Source organism: Balaenoptera physalus (genome assembly GCF_965194825.1).
Source record: "Balaenoptera physalus genome assembly, chromosome: 3".
Lineage (NCBI taxonomy): Eukaryota > Metazoa > Chordata > Mammalia > Artiodactyla > Balaenopteridae > Balaenoptera > Balaenoptera physalus.
The window spans coordinates 95,292,912-95,314,601 of NC_138890.1; the positions used below are offsets into that span (position 1 = coordinate 95,292,912).

General features: G+C 37.8%; 1 long non-coding RNA gene across 1 annotated transcript in view; it reads left to right on the forward strand.

Moving 5' to 3' along the window:
* The first annotated feature begins 2,447 nt into the window (after nucleotides 1-2,447).
* Nucleotides 2,448-21,690, forward strand: part of LOC309659072 — a 157,864-nt gene continuing 138,621 nt past the window's right edge. The window contains exon 1 of the long non-coding RNA XR_014262567.1: nucleotides 2,448-4,243. This is a non-coding gene — a long non-coding RNA (uncharacterized lncRNA). The remainder of the gene's footprint in view (nucleotides 4,244-21,690) is intronic.

Consider the following 21,690-nt stretch of genomic DNA (forward strand, 5'->3'; position numbering starts at 1 on the left):
ATGCTAAAGGAACTTCTATAGGCAGGAAACACAAGAGAAGGAAAAGACCTACAATAACAAACCCAAAACAATTAAGAAAATGGTAATAGGAACATACATATCGATAATTACCTTAAATGTAAATGCATTAAATGCTCCAACCAAAAGACATAGACTGGCTGAATGGATACAAAAACAAGACCTGTATATATGCTTTCTAAAAGAGACCCACTTCAGACCTAGGGACACATACAGACTAAAAGTGAGGGGATGGAAAAAGATATTCCATGCAAATGGAAATCAAAAGAAAGCTGTAGCAGCAATTCTCACATCAGACAAAATAGACTTTAAAACAAAAACTACTACAAGAGACAAAGAAGGACACTACAGAATGATCAAGGAATCAATCCAAGAAGAAGATATTACAATTGTAAACATGCACCCAACATAGGAGCACCACAATACATAAGGCAAATACTAACAGCCATAAAAGGGAAAATCAACAGTAACACAAGCACAGCAGGGGACTTTAACACCCCACTTTCACCAATGGACAGATCATCAAAAATGAAAAAAAGGAAACAAAAGCTTTAAATGATACATTAAACAAGATGGACTTAATTGACATTTATAGGACATTCCATACAAAAACAACAGAATACACTTTCTTCTCAAGTGCTCATGGAACATTCTCAAGGATAGATTATATCTTGGATCACAAATCAAGCCTTGGTAAATTTAAGAAAATTGAAATCATATCAAGTATCTTTTCTAACCACAACGCTCTGAGACTACATATCAATTACAGGAAAAAATCTGTAAAAAATACAAACACATGGAGGCTAAACAATACACTACTTAATAACCAAGAGATCACTGAAGAAATCAAAGAGGAAATCAAAAAATACCTAGAAACAAATGACAATGAAAACACGACGACCCAAAACCTATGGGATGCAGCAAAAGCAGTTCTAAGAAGAAAGTTTATAGCAATACAATCCTACCTTAAGAAACAAGAAACATCTCAAATAAACAACCTAACCTTACACCTAAAGCAATTAGAGAAAGACGAACGAAAAAACACCAAAGTTAGCAGAAGGAAAGAAATCATAAAGATCAGATCAGAAAAAAATGAAAAAGAAATGAAGGCAATGATAGCAAAGATCAATAAAACTAAAAGCTGTTTCTTTGAGAGGATAAACAAAATTGATAAACCATTAGCCAGACTCATCAAGAAATAAAGGGAGAAGACTCAAATCAAGAGAATTAGAAATGAAAAAGGAGAAGTAACAACTGGCACTGCAGAAATACAAAGGATCATGAGAGATTACTACAAGCAACTGTATGCCAATAAAATGGACAACCTGGAAGAAATGGACAAATTCTTAGAAATGCACAACCTTCCGAGACTGAACCAGGACGAAATAGAAAATATGAACAGGCCAATCACAAGCACTGAAATTGAAAGTGTGATTAAAAACCTTCCAAAAAACAAAAGCCCAGGACCAGATGGCTTCACAGGCGAATTCTATCAAACATTTAGAGAAGAGCTAACATCTATCCTTCTCAAACTCTTCCAAAATATTGCAGAGGGAGGAACACTCACAAACTCATTCTACGAGGCCCCCATCACTCTGTTACCAAAACCAGACAAAGATGTCACAAAGAAAGAAAACTATAGGCCAATCTCTCTGATGAACATGGATGCAAAAACCCTCAACAAAATACTAGCAAACAGAATCCAACAGCATATTAAAAGGATCATACACCATGATCAAGTGGGGTTTATCCCAGGAATGCAAGGATTCTTCAACATACGCAAATCAATCAATGTGACACACCATATTAACAAATTGAAGGAGGAAAACCATATGATCATCTGAATAGATGCAGAGAAAGCTTCTGACAAAATTCAACACCCATTTATGATAAAAACCCTCCAGAAAGTAGGCATAGAGGGAACTTTCCTCAACATAATAAAGGCCATATATGACAAACCCACAGCCAACATCGTCCTCAATGGTGAAAAACTGAAACCATTTCCACTAAGATAAGGAACAAGACAAGGTTGCCCACTCTCACCACTATTATTCAACATAATTTTGGAAGTGTTAGCCACAGCAATCAGAGAAGAAAAAGAAATAAAAGGAATCCAAATCGGAAAAGAAGAAGTAAAGCTGTCACTGTTTGCAGATGGCCTGATACTATACATAGAGAATCCTAAAGGTGCTACCAGAAAACTACTAGAGCTAATCAATGAATTTGGTAATGTAGCAGGATACAAAACTAATGCACAGAAATCTCTTGTATTCCTATACACCAATGAAGAAAAATCTGAAAGTGAAATTAAGAAAACACTCCCATTTACCACTGCAACTAAAAGAATAAAATATCTAGGAATAAACCTACCTAAATAGACAAAAGACCTGTATGCAGAAAATTATAAGACACTGATGAAAGAAATTAAAGATGATACAAATAAATGGAGAGATATACCATGTCCTTGGATTGGAAGAAACCACATTGTGAAAATGACTCTACTATCCAACGCAATCTACAGATTCAATGCAATCCCTATCAAACTACCAATGGCATTTTTCACAGAACTTGAACAAAAAATTTCACAATTTGTATGGAAACACAAAAGACCCCGAATAGCCAAAGCAATCTTGAGAAAGAAAAACAGAGCTGGAGAAATCAGGCTCCCTGACTTCAGACTATACTACAAAGCTACAGTAATCACGACAGTATGGTACTGGCACAAAAACAGAAATATAGATCAATGGAACAGGATAGAAAGCCCATAGTTAAACCCACTCACATATGGTCACCTTATCTTTGATGAAGGAGGCAAGCATATACAGTGGAGAAAAGACAGCCTCTTCAATAAGTGGTGCTGGGAAAACTGGACAGCTACATGTAAAAGAATGAAATTAGAACACTCCCTAACACCATACACAAAAATAAACTCAAAATGGATTAAAGACCTAAATGTAAGGCCAGACACCATCAAACTCTTAGAGGAAAACACAGGCAGAACACTCTATGACATAAATCACAGCAAGATCCTTTTTGACCCAGCTCCTAGAGAAATGGAAATAAAAACAAAAATAACAAATGGGACCTAATGAAACTTAAAAGCTTTTGCACAGCAAAGGAAACCATAAACAAGGCGAAAACACAACCCTCAGAATGGGAGAAAATATTTTCAAATGAAGCAACTGACAAAGGATTAATCTCCAAAATTTACAAGCAGCTCATGCAGCTCAATATCAGAAAAATAAACAACCCAATCCAAAAATGGGCAGAAGACCTAAATAGACATTTCTCCAAAGAAGATATACAGATTGCCAACAAACACATGAAAGAATGCTCAACATCATTAATCATTAGAGAAATGCAAATCAAAAATACAATGAGATATCATCTCACACTGGTCAGAATGGCCATCATCAAAAAATCTACAAACAATAAATGCTGGAGAGGGTGTGGAGAAAAGGGAACCCTCTTGCACTGTTAATGGGAATGTAAATTGATTCAGCCACTATGGAGAACAGTATGGAGGTTCCTTAAAAAACTAAAAATAGAACTACCATACGACCCAGCAATCCCACTACGGGGCATATACCCTGAGAAAACCATAATTCAAAAAGAGTCATGTACCAAAATGTTCACTGAAGCTTTATTTACAATAGCCAGGACATGGAAGCAACCTAAGTGTCCATCAACAGGTGAATGGATAAAGAAGATGTGGCACATATATACAATGGAATATTACTCAGCCATAAAAAGAAACGAAATTGAGTTATTTGTAGTGAGGTGGATGGACCTAGAGTCTCTCATACAGAGTGAAGTAAGTCAGAAAGAGAAACACAAATACTGTATGCTAAAACACATACATGGAATAAAAAAACAAAAAGTTCTGAAGAACCTAGGGGCAAGACGGGAATAAAGACACAGATCTACTAAAGAATGGACTTGAGAATACGGGGAGGGGGAAGGGTAAGCTGGGACGAAGTGAATGAGTGGCATGGACATATATACATTACCAAACGTAAAATAGATAGCTAGTGGGAAGCAGCCACATAGCACAGGGAGATCAGCTCGGTGCTTTGTGACCACCTAGAGGGGTCGGATAGGGAGGGTAGGAGGGAGACGCAAGAGGGAAGAGATATGGGGACATATGTATATGTATAGCTGATTCACTTTGTTATAAAGCAGAAACTAACACACCATTGTAAAGCAATTATACTCCAATAAAGATGTTTAAAAAAAAATAAAAACATGGTATCTTATAAAATTTTCAGAACGAACAGCATAATAAAATTGCAAAGCCTCACTTTTTCTCTTCATGACTTTAATTTGCCTAAGTGTTTCCCATAACAAGTTCTTGCTTGGTGCATTTGTTTATCCCGGTGATGAGTTTGTGTTTTGTTTTTTGATTTTTATCGCAAGTTTATTATCCAACCAACAGCTGTATTGAATGAGTTCCCACCACAGTTCCATTTACAATGAAATATTTCCACTTAAATGCTTAACCTTATCTCTTGAGAGTCTCCCCTCCCACTTAGTGCTCAAACTGTACTGAATAGCCTGACATTTCCTGAAACACCATTCTAAAAGCCCCTGACTTTCTATATGTTCTGCTCAAGATGTTCTGTCTTCATCTGTTTGCCTAACTCCCTAGTCATCCTTGAAAACAAAGCCTAGAACTTTGCTCTTCCAAGAAGCTGTTTTTTCTTTCTTCCAATTCCCTTGCATCCAAAATTGTAACTCCAAGAGCATATCCAAGCTCTAGAGGCATACTTCCAAATGGTACTGTTAGTGAGCTGTACAACACTGTGATTTATTTAATTTTAATGTCTGATCTCCCTGAGATAATGAGCTCCTTGGCTGCTTCGGGGCTGTATTTTAATGCTGTCTATGTTCCCACACATCACATCCAGCCTGCTCCATTCATAGGTGGTCATTTAAAGCTGGATGAATTTAATTAAGTGCCAAATACTTCTTCAGAGATGCCTGTTATTGGAATTTCTTTTAAAGCCAAAATACATTCATTTACTATTTTAAAAATCAAAAACTAACGTAGAGGATTCAAAATCCTAACCAACATCACCACAACAAATGACCACCTCCACCCATTTAATTTTTGCTGCTTTGTTCACTGAGAAACAGTCACAGTGACAGAAATGCATTAGCAGAAGAGGATTTTCAGAAGTATCAATAATCACGGAATGTCCCAGCAATCCACCAGAAGTGTCAAAGGTTTTAATTATTTGATCCTAGGACAGTTTTTGATTCGCTTCCTTAGCTCACTCTTCAGCAAGGATGGGCTCTAGATTCAGGGTTCTTAACTTCCTAAATCTTGAGAGGGGTGGTATCCCTTTCCCCTGGGTGGAGAAACAGGGGTTACACCACCCCTCTTTCTGAGCAAGAGGACTTGTAAACCCCCAAAGTTCAGGCTGGCTGACAACCGCAGCCACTGCCCAGCTTGAGAAGACCCGAGAGTCCAGATGGGTGTTGGGGTGGAGGTGGTCGAACCTCCAGAAGCTCATCTCCAGACGCCCTTACAGGCCTCCTTCCATTTCCCCAAGCCCCTCCCCCTCTCCCTTCCCCCAACAGCACCCCCCCCTCGGCCCTCCTCCCGCCCAGCACGCAGGTAAAAGATGGGATCAGGCTCTGGGAGAAATAGTGAGGTGAAGGCCCATTACAGCTTCTAGTATCAGATTTAAAATAAATAAATAAATAAATTAAAAAAAAAAAAAAAGAATGGTCTAAACTGACTGCTGAGACCTTTTGAGAATTTTCTAGTTTCTTTCTGTCTGTTTCTCTGTCCTTCTCCCTTCTTTGAGTGGAGAATGTGGGGCAGGGGGGCGGGTGTTGCCTTGCGTTTAAAGGAAGGCCCTTGGTGGCTGTTTTATCTCTGAATCCTGTTTCTTCTCTATGAAGTTTAAGTGGGATTGGAGTTTTCTAGACTTACTGGAGTTTTCTAGACTTCTGCCAGAGGAGTAGTATCCACAAAGGGAGTGAGAGATTCACATACACATTCACAGAGTTCCTTATGACACCTCTGTCATCACTTGTTTCCGGCAGAATCCTGAGTCGGGGTCGTCATACAGCACCCACCCCGAGTGGGCGATCGGCTGATCGTGCATGTATTTGTACTTTCCGGATTGAGCCATGCAGGGAATATAAAACGTCCTGTAACTCCTTTCCCCCTCCCTCCCCCACTTACTCTGCTTGGGGAGAGCGTGAGTTGGCATGTGCGCCCACGTGTGTATTGAGCACAGGTGCTTGGCAGAAGCTAACCCTCTCGCAATGCACCCCCAGTTCTATCTGAAGCATTTCTCCCTCAAGAAGTGTCTCTCATCTGTCCCCAGCTGAGGTGTCCTCTTCACGCTGAAGTGGACAGACTCTCTCAGAGCACCCACGTCCAGAGAACTAACGCTTTGGGGTCCCAGGAGGGCGACCTGACTTCTTCCTACTGTGCTGCTCTCTCCCCAGATGGTGCCAACACTGGTTCCCCAGCAGGGAGTGTCTGTGTCGGGGTGGGGAGTGGGGACTGCCCTTGCCTCCCGCACTGCGCAGGCGGCGCTGCTACAAAACAAGACCGCAGCAGCTAGGCGAGTGGCTGTTTCTTCTCATTTCCCTGCTAGGAAGAGGAAAGGACCAATGACATCGTTGAGCTCAAGTGCAAGTAGAAGCCGCCACCTCCCATGCCTTAGAAGGCTGATCTAAAAAGACAGCTTAGTGCCAGGGAGGAGGGGTGGAGTGCCCTGGGCGCTCGTGTGAACCTCGCAGGACCACACAGGGCACCGATCGCCTGGGACACAGCAGGAGCTCAGCCTCCGTGGATCCTCCGCTTCACTGCAGAGATCCTGCTGCTCCAGGAGGGGCATCTGGGCTGCCTGATCGCCTCATATTTTATGGATTCCCCCCACCTCGGCTATTATCTCCCCCAAAAAGAACCTTCCTATCAAGAGAAGTGAGGGAGCTGGTGCCTCCAGGGCTTTCCCGGGCATCCAAGATGAGCTCCTACAGGAAGAGGTGAACGATCTGCACAATAAGTCTGCTCCTGATCGTTCGTAAGAGAAAAGAAATGGCAAGAACTGAGGGACAGGGGGAAATACAACTCATGTGGTAATTCAGGATATAACAAAAAGTGAAGCTATAAATGAAATGTGAATACAAATGGTAGAATGAGGGCTGAACACAGTGTGTGTGTTCCTATGAGTGTGTTTAGTATCATGAATTAAAGACAAAGGCTGTTGTTGAGATGTGTGTGCCTCTCTGTGCTTTTCCCAGTGTGAGTTCACCTTCCCCAGAACAGCAGTAGTGGCAGTTGTGTTGGAGAAGTCACTGAAGACATGTCAACAAATACATGTGCTCTGTCCTCTAATCTTGAGCAGAACTCAAAGGAGGTACCTGTATTCACCATTTTGTTGCCCTTCCTTCTTTCTCTGCCCTATCACTCTGGTGAGTTACAAACGGGTTTCCTGAAAGGCTGAAGTTAAAGCCCAGAAAGCAGGGAATGCCTGCCTCCTCTGTTTCTCACCTCTTCCCTCCTACAGCCGATTTACGTATTGAATTGGAAACTACAGGGCTATCAAGGACGCCACATTATTTGCCCTTCCTTGGAGGAGCTTTTTATAAGCTTGGGTATAATTGTAGAAACCGGGTATTGCACACATGATTTAATAACCTCTCTCCTGTGTTCGTCCAGATGAGGTCTTTAGTTTAACAAGTACAACCTCCGTGATTCTGAAGTTTACCCAGAAGGCGGCTATAATTTTGTGTTAATGACACAGCTTTCAGGACGTGAACCTGGTTGTAAACACATTCAATAGTCCATTTCTGGAAATCCTACATCTCTTCATATGAGAAAGTTTACATTCCTAAAAGTATAGGTGTAGGTATTTGTTCTAATGTAAGTATATACCCTTTATCCTTCAGACTTTCTTTATACTACTCATCTGCTATCCTTAAAAGATGTAGAATAAATAGCATTTATAACTTACCTTAACCATTAGTCAAAGTAAACTATGTATTATGCTACTTAAAATTCTTCTTACTTTCACAGAGCTGGCATTTTTTGTTTTCAGTTTCAGGGATGATGAACTCTGTTTTAATTGATCTCTCATTAAGAGTTCTTTACTCTTTATCTACAAATAATAAATGCTAGAGAGGCTGTGGAGAAAAAGGAACTCTTCTGCACTATTGGTGGGAATGTAAATTGGTGCAGCCACTAGGGAGAACAGTATGGAGGTTCCTTAAAAAACTAAAAACAGAACTACCGTATGATCCTGCAATCCCACTCCTGGGCATATATCTGCAGAAAACCATAATTCAAAAAGATACATGCACCCCAATGTTTATTTCAGCACTATTTACAATAGCCAAGACATGGAAGCAACCTAAATGTCCATCCATAGATGACTAGATAAAGAAGATGTGGTACATATGTACAATGGAATATTACTCAGCCATAAAAAAGAATGAACCGATGCCATTTGCAGCAACATGGATGCAACTAGAGATCATCATACTAAGTGAAGTAAGTCAGAGAAAGACAAATATCATATGATAATCATTTATATGTGGAATCTAAGAAACGATACAAATGAGCTTATTTACAAAACAGAAACAGACTCACAGACATAGATAACAAACTTATGGTTACCAAAGGGGAAAGTGTGGGAGGGATAAATTAGGAGTTTGTGATTAACAGATACATACTACCATATATAAAACAGATAAACGAGGTCCTACTATATAGCACAGGGAACTATATTCAATATCTTGTAATATCGCATAATGGAAAAGAATCTGGAAAAAATATATCTATATATAACTGAATCACTTTGCTGTACACCAGAAACTAACACAACATTGTAAATCAACTATATTTCATAAAAAATCATGTGATCTGTTTATGAGACATTGCTCTAACTTCTTTCAGAAAATGAATGTTTGTAGGATTCACACACAAAAAGAGTTTTTCACTCTTTAGCACTCTCTAGAATGTTACAAAATCAAGTACTGTTTAGTGCTGGACATAAAGTGAGTTTCTTTAGTAATGCATAATGAATTTAACATCATGTCATAGATGCCTTGTGCTTGACCAACATATTAAACACTGATTTATACTTTAAATATAAATATTTTAATAAGAGAGTGTCAGCTCAATTTAATGATGCTTAGGGAATGATGTGTATCATAAAAGTAAAACCATTACACAATTGACATGTTCAGGGATCAACCTATGATTTTTGAATCACTGTCTTCACACTGTGCTGTTAAGATATTCAACAAAATACTTATATTTAGCATCTTATTCTGTTCTGTACATAATGGCCCCCCAGAGAGAATTTAAAATTATGTAGCCCTATGGTTTTAAAACTAAAAGATAGATATGTCTTCTGATGGGAATTTTTTTCCCCGTCTTAGCTGCATGGAAGACTCAATTGAAATTAAAGTAAGCTAACCTTAGGATGTACTTGAAAATCTTTTATTAACTTACCTTATAGATTAATTGCTACTCATATTTCTACATTCTTTTACATTGATGAAACATTTACTGAGTACTGCTTATGTATAGATGTCTGACAAAATCCTAACTCTTAAAGGGAGAGATTGGAAAATAAATGTGAATGAAACTCAGTACTAGGAAAAATAAAAATGTGATGGAGAAGGAGAGTCTACCTATTAAAAAGAAGGAGAGTCTACCTATTTCATTCTGCTGGAAAGTCTTCTGGGTCTAATAAAGAAAATGAAATTTAAATGACTCTCTTTGAATAGATAAATTTTTGATATAAAAATTGGGGAAAAGGAAAAAGGCAGAGGAGATATGTGAAGAAAGTGAAGGCTTTGTTCAGGAACCAGTTTGGATACAACTTTGTTTATGTGTCAAGACCTAGAAGAAAAATGTCTAGAAGTATTAAAAATAGGTAGGGATAAGTTGGGCAGACCTGGCTTCACCCCCATAATTTTACCCAGACCCTTTCCCTTCCCAAAGCACTTTCTCTGTATGTTCTTTATGGAAGAGCAGAAAGTATCAGATGGTACCAAACTATCAAATGGTACATGGCCCTGAGAAACAAAGACATGGGTGGACAACCATTAGGTAGTAAGCTGCCCTTGAAGTAAGGAAAGAGGAAAGTGTGTCGGGCCATTTTGCAGCTCACCTGTGACGAAGGACATATTAATCACTAAGAGGTGTGGGGATTGAGGAAAGGGAGAAAAAGTCTAGTGGCTTCCTTAACGTTACTTGGTAATAAAAATAAAGCTAAAAGTCCATAACCCCTCCCCTTTTTTAAAAAAATGTCAAGAAGAAAGAATTAAACTGTTGCATTTACTCACACTCCCTACCTTATTGTTAAAAAGTCTTAATTTTAGCTTCCTTGCTCTGGCCATTAAAATGCCCACAGCATGGACAGCATAGTTAAAATGACCTACATGTAGGAAATGCTATGTAGAAAAAGGAAGAGACTGAGGATCATGGAACGTACCTCTCTGGGGAGTGGGTGAAAGAAGAGAAGGTTGTGAAGATGTGAGATTTCTAGAAGGGTACTGTCAAAGAGAAACAGAGTCAGACGCTAGCCAAGCGCTAAGGACAGGTTTCATTCAGTAACTACTGCAACAGGGAAAAGAATCCAGCATGAACTGAACTCAAATCCTCAAAACAAAAGCGAGAGACCTTTTAAAGGCTGAGGGTGCTAGGAGAAAGGCGTGGAGGGGCGGTCCACGTGAGCAGGCCACCTGGATTTAAGTGGTGCTTACGGGGAGGAGAAACATACTTCTGTCTTCATGACAGGAGGCAGTCATGCAAGGCACTCACTGAAGTGACGCCCTTATCCTCCCTCAGGGACTAGAGTGAGAGGTAGCTCCCTGAGTGCATTTCAAAGAGACTACTCTGGTCCTGAAGACAAGGGTTTGGGTGGTAGTTTTACATCTCAAAGGGCAGAGAAAAGATTTATAATTGCCAGCTTTCTAAAGTAACTCCTCTAACAGAGGCTTCTGGGCCTAGTCACTTATCACCAGATTCTGGCGGAAACAAACAATAAATTCTGGCAGCATTGAGATTTCTCAGGAAGGCACCTTAAAGGGGGCTGGGGTCACACTAGGCCATGACCCTGAGCTGATAGGAAAGTGCTAGAGTCTGCAGGGGTTCTCCAGGAGTCACTATGTGCTGAGAATTCTGCAGTCCTCAGTGCAAAGCCATTTAAACACAAGTAGGTTAAAAAGAGTTTTTGCAGCTATGAATTAATAAAGTGGGTTTAATGATAATTTCATTTCAATGACCTGTTTATCAATATAGTCTAAAACCTTAAGATTAATGCATTCATGCACATGTCGTATTAGGAAATAGTGTATTTGATATCTACATTAATACAGATTTTATTAAGTGCTTACTATAGGCATGGCACTGTTTTGAATTACAGTGCATTTTAAAAGTATATTTTTAGAAACCCATTGATTATTAATTTTTCTTTGGGTATTATTTTCATAGTGGCAATAGTAACGGTGACTCTTTTCTTTATAGTTAGAACCTCATAATCAATATGAACTACCGTAATAACTCTGCATAATGTTTTTTTCTGTTGCTGACGTACACCTAAAGTTTTATTGCCATATCTATTAAAATGCTGCACAAGTTTAGGGAAATCTTAAATTATAATCTAGACATAATTGTAGAATAATAGTTTAGAAAAGATCAATTAATGTTCTATTATTTCTGCTATCAATGGGAAACAATTTAAACTTAAAAAGCCATATATACATTTATTATTTTTCTAATAATGTAGGTTCTCCCAAAATAAATCTTCATAAAAGATACAAGCTAAAGTGACAACACCTTAATAATAGGAAATATGCGTTGGATGCCTTTACTTCTCCCTGGGCCTAGCATCCTGTCATGCACTTAGCATACACTCAATGATCACTTATTAATTAATATTATGATTATAAATGGAAACATTTTAATTAAAAAATTACTGGATAAAGAATACCTATAGATTTCTTGGGGAAAAAAAGTTGTTTGAGGGCAGAGACTATTTGTTCTCAAACCCGCCACTAAATTTATAGAATTGGAATGGAAGTAAGTTGGAAAATTCATTGTCATTCAGGAACTAGAAAAGTTTCCTCCCACCTCAAACAAACATGCATATTCCTTCCTTGATCCCACACCTCTCTTCTCATTAAACTACTAGTGTGCATGCACTGCCATTTCTTTTGGTTTTGTTTTCATTCTTAAATTCACTAGCTCTGCTCCCAGCATTAGGCTGATAATTCTGTGGTGTCAGTTCTTATCTTACGGAAGAGTAACTTGTACAAAGTTGGAGTTCATCAGTGGGAATATCACCTCTCTCTTCTCTTCTAATTTCTCTTTTTTCCATCCTTTTCTCTTTTGCTCTATTTTTCTTTGTCTTTAATGTCGTCTTATCAATCATATCTACTTTTTTTCCCCCTTTTATTCTAACTTTATCTTTTCTGATATATTTATACAGGGAATGTCCTTTTTAACACTGGTGTCAGGGAATTTGACATATTGTTGTGACATATACATTGTTTGTCGTTATGTTGGGGACCATAAATCTCTGTTAACATTTAAACATGATGGAACAGAGCTCTACTAAGCACATTCACATGCACCCCTTGACCAGATAATTACAAGTTTAATCATGAGCTCCTTTGTGCAAATTATATGGTCTAAAGAGAACTTTAAGCTAGAATTTTATTATCTAAATTTACTGAGAGCTGAGATTTGGGTGTTGCTGAAGTGCTACATCCTCACAGAGACCCTGTGTACAGCGTCTACAACAGCCTCCCTCTCTTTCACCCTCTGTTGCTCTCTCTGTCTTATTTTTCTAATCACTGATGGATGTTACATATTTTTTCAGACGTTACTTTTTTTTCAATGCATTTACCCTTCCTTAGAGGACAAGTCTACAAGGGAAGTATTTTAGTTTGTTTTGTCTATTCCTTCAATAAATATTCATTGAGTAAATAAAAGAAGGAATACTAAAGTATAACGATGCTTCTGAACTGTTCATTAGAAATCATAGATAGTTTGTTCCTATTTCATTTGCTCCCTTTACAGGAGAACTGGGAAACTTGGAGATGACTTGTAATGCTAATTGCCACTACTTGAGAACATATTATCCTTTCTTTGGCTGAGATGGAATTCAATATTTCTTTACCTGCTTTGCGGGTTTCAGTTCCAAAAATGAAAAACACGAGTAACTTGCCTTTCTGATGTTAACTCTAGGGAAGAAGAGAATTCATGAGTTTATGGAAGATCTTCTTGAACTCTAGTGGAGTTACGTGGTGCTTTTCCTCCATGCTCTACCTGCCCTTAAAGCACACCCATCAGCGTGGGACTCTCTGGTCATCACACTCTAGATGCAGTTATTGTTGAATAATTTATTTGGCACTTACTCATGCACATCTTTGGGACATCACTTTCATTATAGTTGTAGACTGTTACTTAACATTTTCTGTTGTTGTTTTCCTCAATCACATTTTAACCTCCTTGAGGGCAGTGGCTATTTCTTATTCTTTCTTAGCACAGTCCATATAATAGGCACTTAATGAATGTTTATCTTATCTGATACACCAAGATGTACAACATCTATTATCCAAATCATGGATTCAATCTCAATTATGACTTTGCCTTGAAATGTAGATTAAAGCGCATATCAGTGTTACTCAGATGCTATTTCTTTCCATACATTTAAGCAGTAAGAGAACTCATTAGGATTTTATAATACCTTCATTACAACTGAAGGACTTTTTTCTTAATTTAATTTAAGAGCTCTGTAACAAATGATATTCAAATAACCAAATCTTCTTGGTACATAATGTGTTACCATTACCATTAAGAGAACCTGAGAGAAATATAAACAAATGTAAGAGAACATAATAAGTACGATATACAAAGGTTGTATGATAAAACACCATTTCTTTTCCTATATAAAGGTAACAAATATTTCTACATTAGTAAGTACGTATTAAATGAAATCTATTTAATTACCTCAAACTTCTTTATCAACCAACATAGACACGTGTATAAATTTAGAAATACATGTGTGTATATACACTAAATGCATATATATATACACATAAGTAGAATATTTACATATGCATTTACATATATATACATATACATTCACAGTATATACACTATAATTTTCAGTAGCCTAGGTGTTGATCTGCCTATTGGAATAAACCAGAATCTGAGAAGGAATTCATTTTTTTATATTTCCTAGCTTAAAGAAATTCAGGAATTGGAGTGATTTCCTCAGAATATTAAAACATTTCTCAGAAAAAAATCATAGTAATGGTAGTGATAAGTCATAGTAAACCTTCAGACTTACATCATCTATATGTAGTTTTGATCTTGGGAATAAAACTAATTAGTTCAACACTATAACAAACTTAAGTATAAAAAAAAAAAAAAGGAAGATTTTAATATCTTAGAAACCAAGACTTATCATACAGGTTTCTGTGAATGTCTTGGTTTCAAAATGACTTTAGGAAGTTAAAGTTTTGTGTCAGTTAAAGGGAAACAAATTCCATAACCAATCTTAATGCATCCCACAGAATAAGAATCACCCTCCTGGGTACTCTGCCTCTTGGGGCTAGATAAACTTGAATTGTTCAGTATATGAAACTATGATCAACAAATATTGTTGGGACTTCCCTGGTGGCGCAGTGGTTAAGAATCTGCCTGCCAGTGCAAGGGACACGGGTTCGAGCCCTGGTCCGGGAAGAACCCACATGCCGTGGAGCAACTAAGCCCATGAGCCACAACTGCTGAGCCTGCGTGTCACAACTACGGAAGCCCGTGCGCCTAGAGCCTGAGCTCTGCAACAAGAGAAGCCACCACAATGAGAAGCCTGCACACTGCAACAAAGAGTAGCCCTCGCTCGCTGCAACTAGAGAAAGCCCATGCGCAGCAACGAAGACCCAGTGCAGCCAAAAATAAATAAATAAAAACAAAAACAACAACAACAAAAAACAAATATTGTTGACTAACTCTGATCATAAAAGGAGGATGACAAGGACATGAGTCTTTAAGGGAAAGTTTTATTCACATAACTACAAATGAATAGACAAGTATACCATGCTGTAGAACTAAAAAAACAAAAGAATCTAGAACCTAAAGCACATTTGAATGGAATGTATTGATGATTTTATGGTTAATTTAATATTTATAATTTTTGTCAAACACTATGCTAATTGTCACTATAATTAGCAAAATTTTATTTTAAGGGTTGCTTAGGAAGCTTTAAAGTTTGCTCAAGAAGAGTTTAATTTGATTTCCAAGTTTTTTATTTGTCAGCCTTTTTTTTTAAAGTCAACAAATTCATATAACTAAATTTACTCACAAGTTCCTTTTCCACCTGTGAAATATTTTATAAATACAAAATACATTGCAACTATATTTTAAGAAATAAAACGCTAAAAATAAATTTACTCATAAACTTTCTTAGCCTTATATTTCACTCCAGAAACCCAAACTGCAAACAGAATTGGACTAACAACTACAGCACAGGCAGATTGTATATTACTTGTATCAAATATCTATAAAGATTTATCAGGATAGAAATTTTTTTTTTTAATTTCCCTACTTCAAATTTTAAAGGCTACTACTTTATTACTTTATATATCTAATTGTTGAGTGTTTAGTAGTTTGGGGGTTCCCATTGACATGTCTGGGTTTCCTCTATCTATCTATCTATCTATCAGAATATTTTTATATCCAGAAAGAACACAATTTACCCTAATAAAAATTGCAAGATATATGTCTGCAGAAAATTTATGCATAATATTGTAGGCATTCCATGACTGTTCTTGTCTTCGAAGATCAAAAGAGAATTTTACTCTTTTACAAGGGGTTCTGGCATAACTGTCTTTCATCAGATATCTTTTAAAAATCCTTAATAATTTCGTTAGAATAAATGACTAGAAGTGAATTACTGGAAGAGAGGGTATAAACATTCAGATGTATTTTTTAAGAAATTATTACAATTTAAAATTCTACTAAAGGAGTGTAAAACTCCCCATCATTCTATAGTAATTCCAATACTCAAAAACCTAACTCTTGATGTCTACATACTATATGTCTCTTAAATGAATGAATTCCAATGGTAAGTTGTATTTTCCAGAGAAGTCTCATGGATGATCTATTCCTTGACTTCTTCCATACTTGATAATATTTGTTCTCTTTATACTCAAGAAAGTTCTGACTGTATAAAAAATTCTTGAGTTATATCATATTTAGTTTTGTTCAGGACCCAGAGACATTGCTTTATTGTTTGTAACTGAACATTACATTAATCCTTTTACCATATTTTTACTATTTGCATCATCTTGGCTGAATTTCATTACTGAGTAATTTTTGTTTTTGATTCGTTTTTTCGTTTCTCAAGAAGGAGCTGTGCATGTCATATACACTGAGTTCCTTCATGTGTAAAGATGTGTCTGTTACACTTTAAATTCAAAAAACAGATTACCTAGGTTTAACACCCTTGAGTCATATTTTATTTCCAAGTTTTGGAGACTCTTCTACTATGTCTGGACAGTTAATAATGCTGTAGAGAAGTGTGAGGGGCAGTTCAACTTTCTCCTTTTGTAGGTAACTTTTTTTTTTTTCTGCCTGGATGCTTAAAGAATTTTATCTTTAAAGTCCAATTACTTAAACATATTGACATTAATTTTCTTTAAATAGAATGTGTATTTTAGATTTGAATGTGTAGATTCAAATCTTCATTTTGAGAATATTTTCTTTGATTATATCTGTTAATACATTTTTGGGTCCATTTGATCCCTGTGTAAAATCATATTTATCTTTTGTGGGAAAATAAAACTTTCCTGGATTCCTCAGTGCTCCTATAAAAGCTCTAGTCTCTTAATATTCTTCACATACTATGAGAATTAAATCTGTAGCCTTTCCTCTGGTTAATTTTTCTGATCCCTGAAGGCCAAGTGGTTACAGCCCTGATTAGATCCCTAGGCTAAGCCCCAAGCTGAGGGAGAGACTAGAGCATCATCTCTTTAGAATGAACAAGGAATGAAGCTCCAGGAACTGAAGATACTTTAGGTCATTAAAGCTTAAGAGGCACCACCTGGCTCTTGAAGAGATTTTATTTACATATCAAATGATTGGAGTAAGAAGAAGACCCCTTCAGGAGGGGAGGAGTCAGCTTCCTCCTTCCCCCTTTATAATCAGAGCAAAATCATTTTTCCTTATCCTTCAACTTTAGAGTGTCCTGTTACTTCCATGAAACATTTGACCTTCTTTTGATCACATCACCCCATGGATAAGGCCTGGGGACAAAAGGCCAATATACTTATTATTTATTGTAAAGTCATTGATAAGAAATCTATTTCTGATCCAAAACACCTCATGTGTGCAGTCAGGATAAAATTAATACAGATGAATATTAAAAACAGGTTTTGTTTTGGATTCCATGTATTGATTGGAAAGCACTGTTATTAAGCATGCCCCTGCCCTCAGAATTGAGAACTGGACAAGGACTATAAAACTTCCAGCTTTTCCTTTCCTTTCTGTGTAACTAGACAAGTAGATAAGGCTTAGACCAGTGCCCAAACTGGTTATCATTAAGGGTCTGCTGAGCAGTTACCCAGGTGGCCACACGTAGACCTGTGTCTGCTATGAACCCACTGAAGCTGAGAAAGAGCACCTGAGAGCAGCAAGATTGAACACATCATCTCTACACAGCAAGTGAAGGCAAGGATGCTACACTCTCACCCAGCAGATAGATCATGCTGTCTTCCACTGGGAAGCCAGGAAAGGTACTGATAAGGGCAGAAGGTTTCTATATAAATTATTGTTTATATAATGAACAAGAATGCAGAGAACATCACAAAAACAGCACCTCTTACATTATATAATAAGGGTACCAGTCATATTGTAGTAGGGTCCCACCCTTCTGACCTCATTTAACCTTATTTCTTTAAAGGCCCTATCTCCATTCTAAAGCACAGTCACATTCCAAAATACTGGGGGTTAGAGCTTTAACACATGAATTTTGGGAAAACACGACTGAGTTCATAATAACTGTGATTAAAGAGTTGGATTTAATGCTAAATGTCTTGGGAGGCCATGGTAGGATTTCATATGGAGTGGATAGGGTGAATGACTTACATGTGATTTGTTCATCCTCCATTCTGAGTTGGAGTTTGTGAGTGAGTATTACTTTATGTCCATTTTTCTGATACGTGAGGTCTGGGCACAGGACAGGGAATGTGCAAACCTTTGTTGGAGGAACCAAAGTTCTAGCCTCTCCTTTGAGCTTGTGTTAAAAAGTATCTACCAGAGTGCTCTCCAGCAAGCCTGAAATATATATTTAGTCCCATGGTGTGGGAATTCTGCAATTCAGCTGAGAAGCCTGAAGCTCTAAGTGTTCAGTCTACCTCATCAGATGGTCTCTTCCTAGAAGCTAAGGCTACTTCTCTATCCAGCAGAGGGAAAAGTAAGGAGGATTTGTGTGGAGTGGAGGGTGAAGGACAAGTGACCTTGGTACTCAAGTACTCAGTGTACTTCTTCACCTCCACCCCCAGCACTCTGCTCCCTTAGAGGGTGCTGTAGCTTCTGTGCTCCCTATTTATTGCTTAGAATAATTATCTAGACAGAGTTGTGATGATTTCCACTTTTCTTTCAGTCTGAAGAGACAATATGGATGGAGGCTCTCTCCTGGAACTTTCCTGCTGCAACTGAAATCCCACTGTGATGGCTTCCTTCATGACTTTCCCTGGATACAGTCTCCATTCCTCTCTACATCTGTGCATGCTAGTGAGCAGTCTCATGATCTTCTACCCACATTTTCTGTCCCCTGTATATTTCCTGGGGGCAGATTGAATCAGTGTACAACGTGCTAAGAATTTACACCTGATTTCTTTTGGACCACCACTTTTCAAATTTTATGACAAAATGCTGTAAACTCATCTCTTCTTGGTCGATTGCTTCTGGTGAAAAAAATTGCTCATGCATGTATTTTATTATTATTAATTTTGGTTGGAGGCAAAGTCAGTGATCTGGGTAAAATCTGCCCTACAGTTTCTCTAAGGATATTTTATTCTTATATTCTGCGTATTCTTGTGGTTGCTTCACATTTGGTTTTATATTTAGTGATTCAGTTACATGGCAGCCCCTTCCTCTCTTTAATTTTAGATTGACTTCACTCATTATTTTTTAATTAAACAATGTTTCTGCCACTGGATTTGTGTTTCTAATCAAGAGAAAGCAGAGCAATTAGTTGCTTGAAATTACGAACAAACTAAACCACACAGTTCTCAGCAGACACTGATTCTGTCCTGACTCTTTTACATTCTAAATGAAGAAGAGAACTCATAAAAGACTCTGCTGTGAACCAAACAGGCAGAGATAACACAGGCTCAGACATACTAAAGCTAATTACCTACAGTAAAGTGATTTGAAGAAGAGCCAATAAGAGACTGAGGAGTAAGCATATTAAAGCCACTGTAATAGAAGACATGAAATGAGACAAAAGAAAGGAAAGAGGGAAATGTAACGCATGGAAGGAAATTCATATGGGAGATTAAGAAAACTACATTGCTATTGTGTTTTATTCTAGGTAAGTGAATGACCTTCACTGGCAATTATTTTGAATCCAGTATTTGTAAGAGAAACGGACTTGTCAGTGGTTGATGGCATACAGGCTAACTCCTTTCTGTCCTCCCAGCCCTGCCTTCTTTCCTTATCCCTTTCCCTCATGGTGTAGATAATTAGATATATGGCAGAGAATTATAGGCATATGAAAATTCAAAGAACACGGATGCTGTGAGCTATGCTTATCTAGCTGAAGGCAGAATTTTTTCCAATGTCATCCTCTTCGTCAGTTACAAAACTGCTGGGTTTATACATTAATAATTCTTCAGTTGATGAAAGGACGTTGCTGTCAGAACACATTCTTCCAACTTTCATTGAACTGTTGGTCCCAGAAGGTCTGGCTCTCAGTTGGCTGGATGTCTCTATTTTGGTGGAAAGTCATTTTTTCAATAACTCATTATCATATACTAAAAAATGTGAAAAATTTGCTTTATTATTCCTGTGACAAGGCTGCAGTGGACCACACGTGTGACTGGAGAAATGAAACATAAGTCAGGCAGCATTTTGGATCTGTGTACTTTCTCGCTGGATAAGAAGACTGTGCTAGAATCCACGAAATTTTAATGAATATTTACTTGACTACTAAAGGAGTATGGAACAGGGATAAACTCTAATAACCTTTTTTTTTTTTATTGCTAAAGGCAAGAAAACAAGAGGGAGAGACTAGGAAGTTAGACTAGTCAGATAACGTAGCATTTTACAGAGATTAAATTCTTGTTGCATAGTTTTTGATATGTCATGCCTTAATCTGATTCAGTCATCTTAGCGAAATTACACATTTTAAAAGATGTATGTGCCCTGGCATATTTCATATTTTAAGGACTATCAGAGGAGCACAGAAATGTTTTCCCATCTTCTCGGATTAAAATAGCAAAAGTGCACCATCAGATAGGGTTCACTTTACAGGAGCAAAATCTACTCTAGCTGATTAACCAGAATAGGATTTCTTACAGAGTACCGAATGGCTTAAAGAATGATTAGGCGAGCTGATAAAATAGACTTCAGGCTAAGCACCCAGAAACTGTTTCTCAGGTCACACCACAGACCTCGGCAGTCAAGGCAGCTGCTGCTCCTGTGACAACCAGGGTGCTGCCTGGTGAGGAGATACCTGATGCTCAGCTGCCTGCTCCAGGGCAGTGCTAACCCCGCCATGATCCTCGCCAGGAAAAGGGCACTTGATGCTCTGCTTCTCTTCCCACTTAGCTCCTGTCTGAACTCTAGTTTTCTAGCAATGCTTCTGATTGGTGAACCTAAATCACATTCAGAACTGCACATCTAAGGGAGTCTGGGAAACGCAATGCTTACACTGCCAGTCTAGGCAGTACAAGGGACACACTAAAGAAGTTGGATTATCTGCTGAATGCGTTAATCTAGTATCTGTAATTTTATAACATGGGTGTTGCACAAAGATTCCTTGAATTTCTTGGCACTCTACGGGTTTCAAAGTGCCTTTGGAGTCATTCATGCATTTGATCATCACCACAGGATTATAATGGCTAAGGTCAGGTGTCCGAGTCTCAATTTTTCTCATACTTAGCAATACTGTGTAGAAATATTTCTAAGGCATCTGTACACCTTTAATTCATACATTTCACTAACTGCACAGTATTACATGATGTAAATGTACCCCAAGTTATTTAATAGTCCCCCATTAAGGGACAGTTACTGAGTTTCCTATTTTCCTCCATTATAAACAATGCTACAACAAATATCCTAGAAGACATGTCCTTGTATGCAATTACTTTTTTCTTTTGCCCCATCAAAGAGTGAGTACGTGGCTAGTCATCTCTTAGTATCATTTCACCTTCTTCCTTAGCAATATAACCCTTAACTTTCAAGTGAGCATATTTATTTCTTGTAGCTAAAAGTAGTTGTGTGACTAAGTAATATAAGCACAGTTCCTAGAAAACATCTTAATATGGAAGCAATGAGTTCTTTAATGCCTTTCTTTCATATACTAATTGACAACTGATATGCAATTGTGATGGCTGGAACTCCAATATTCTTTGAGAGTCCAGAGGTGTAAGCTGTGGCTAAGGATGGCGGTTTCGGAC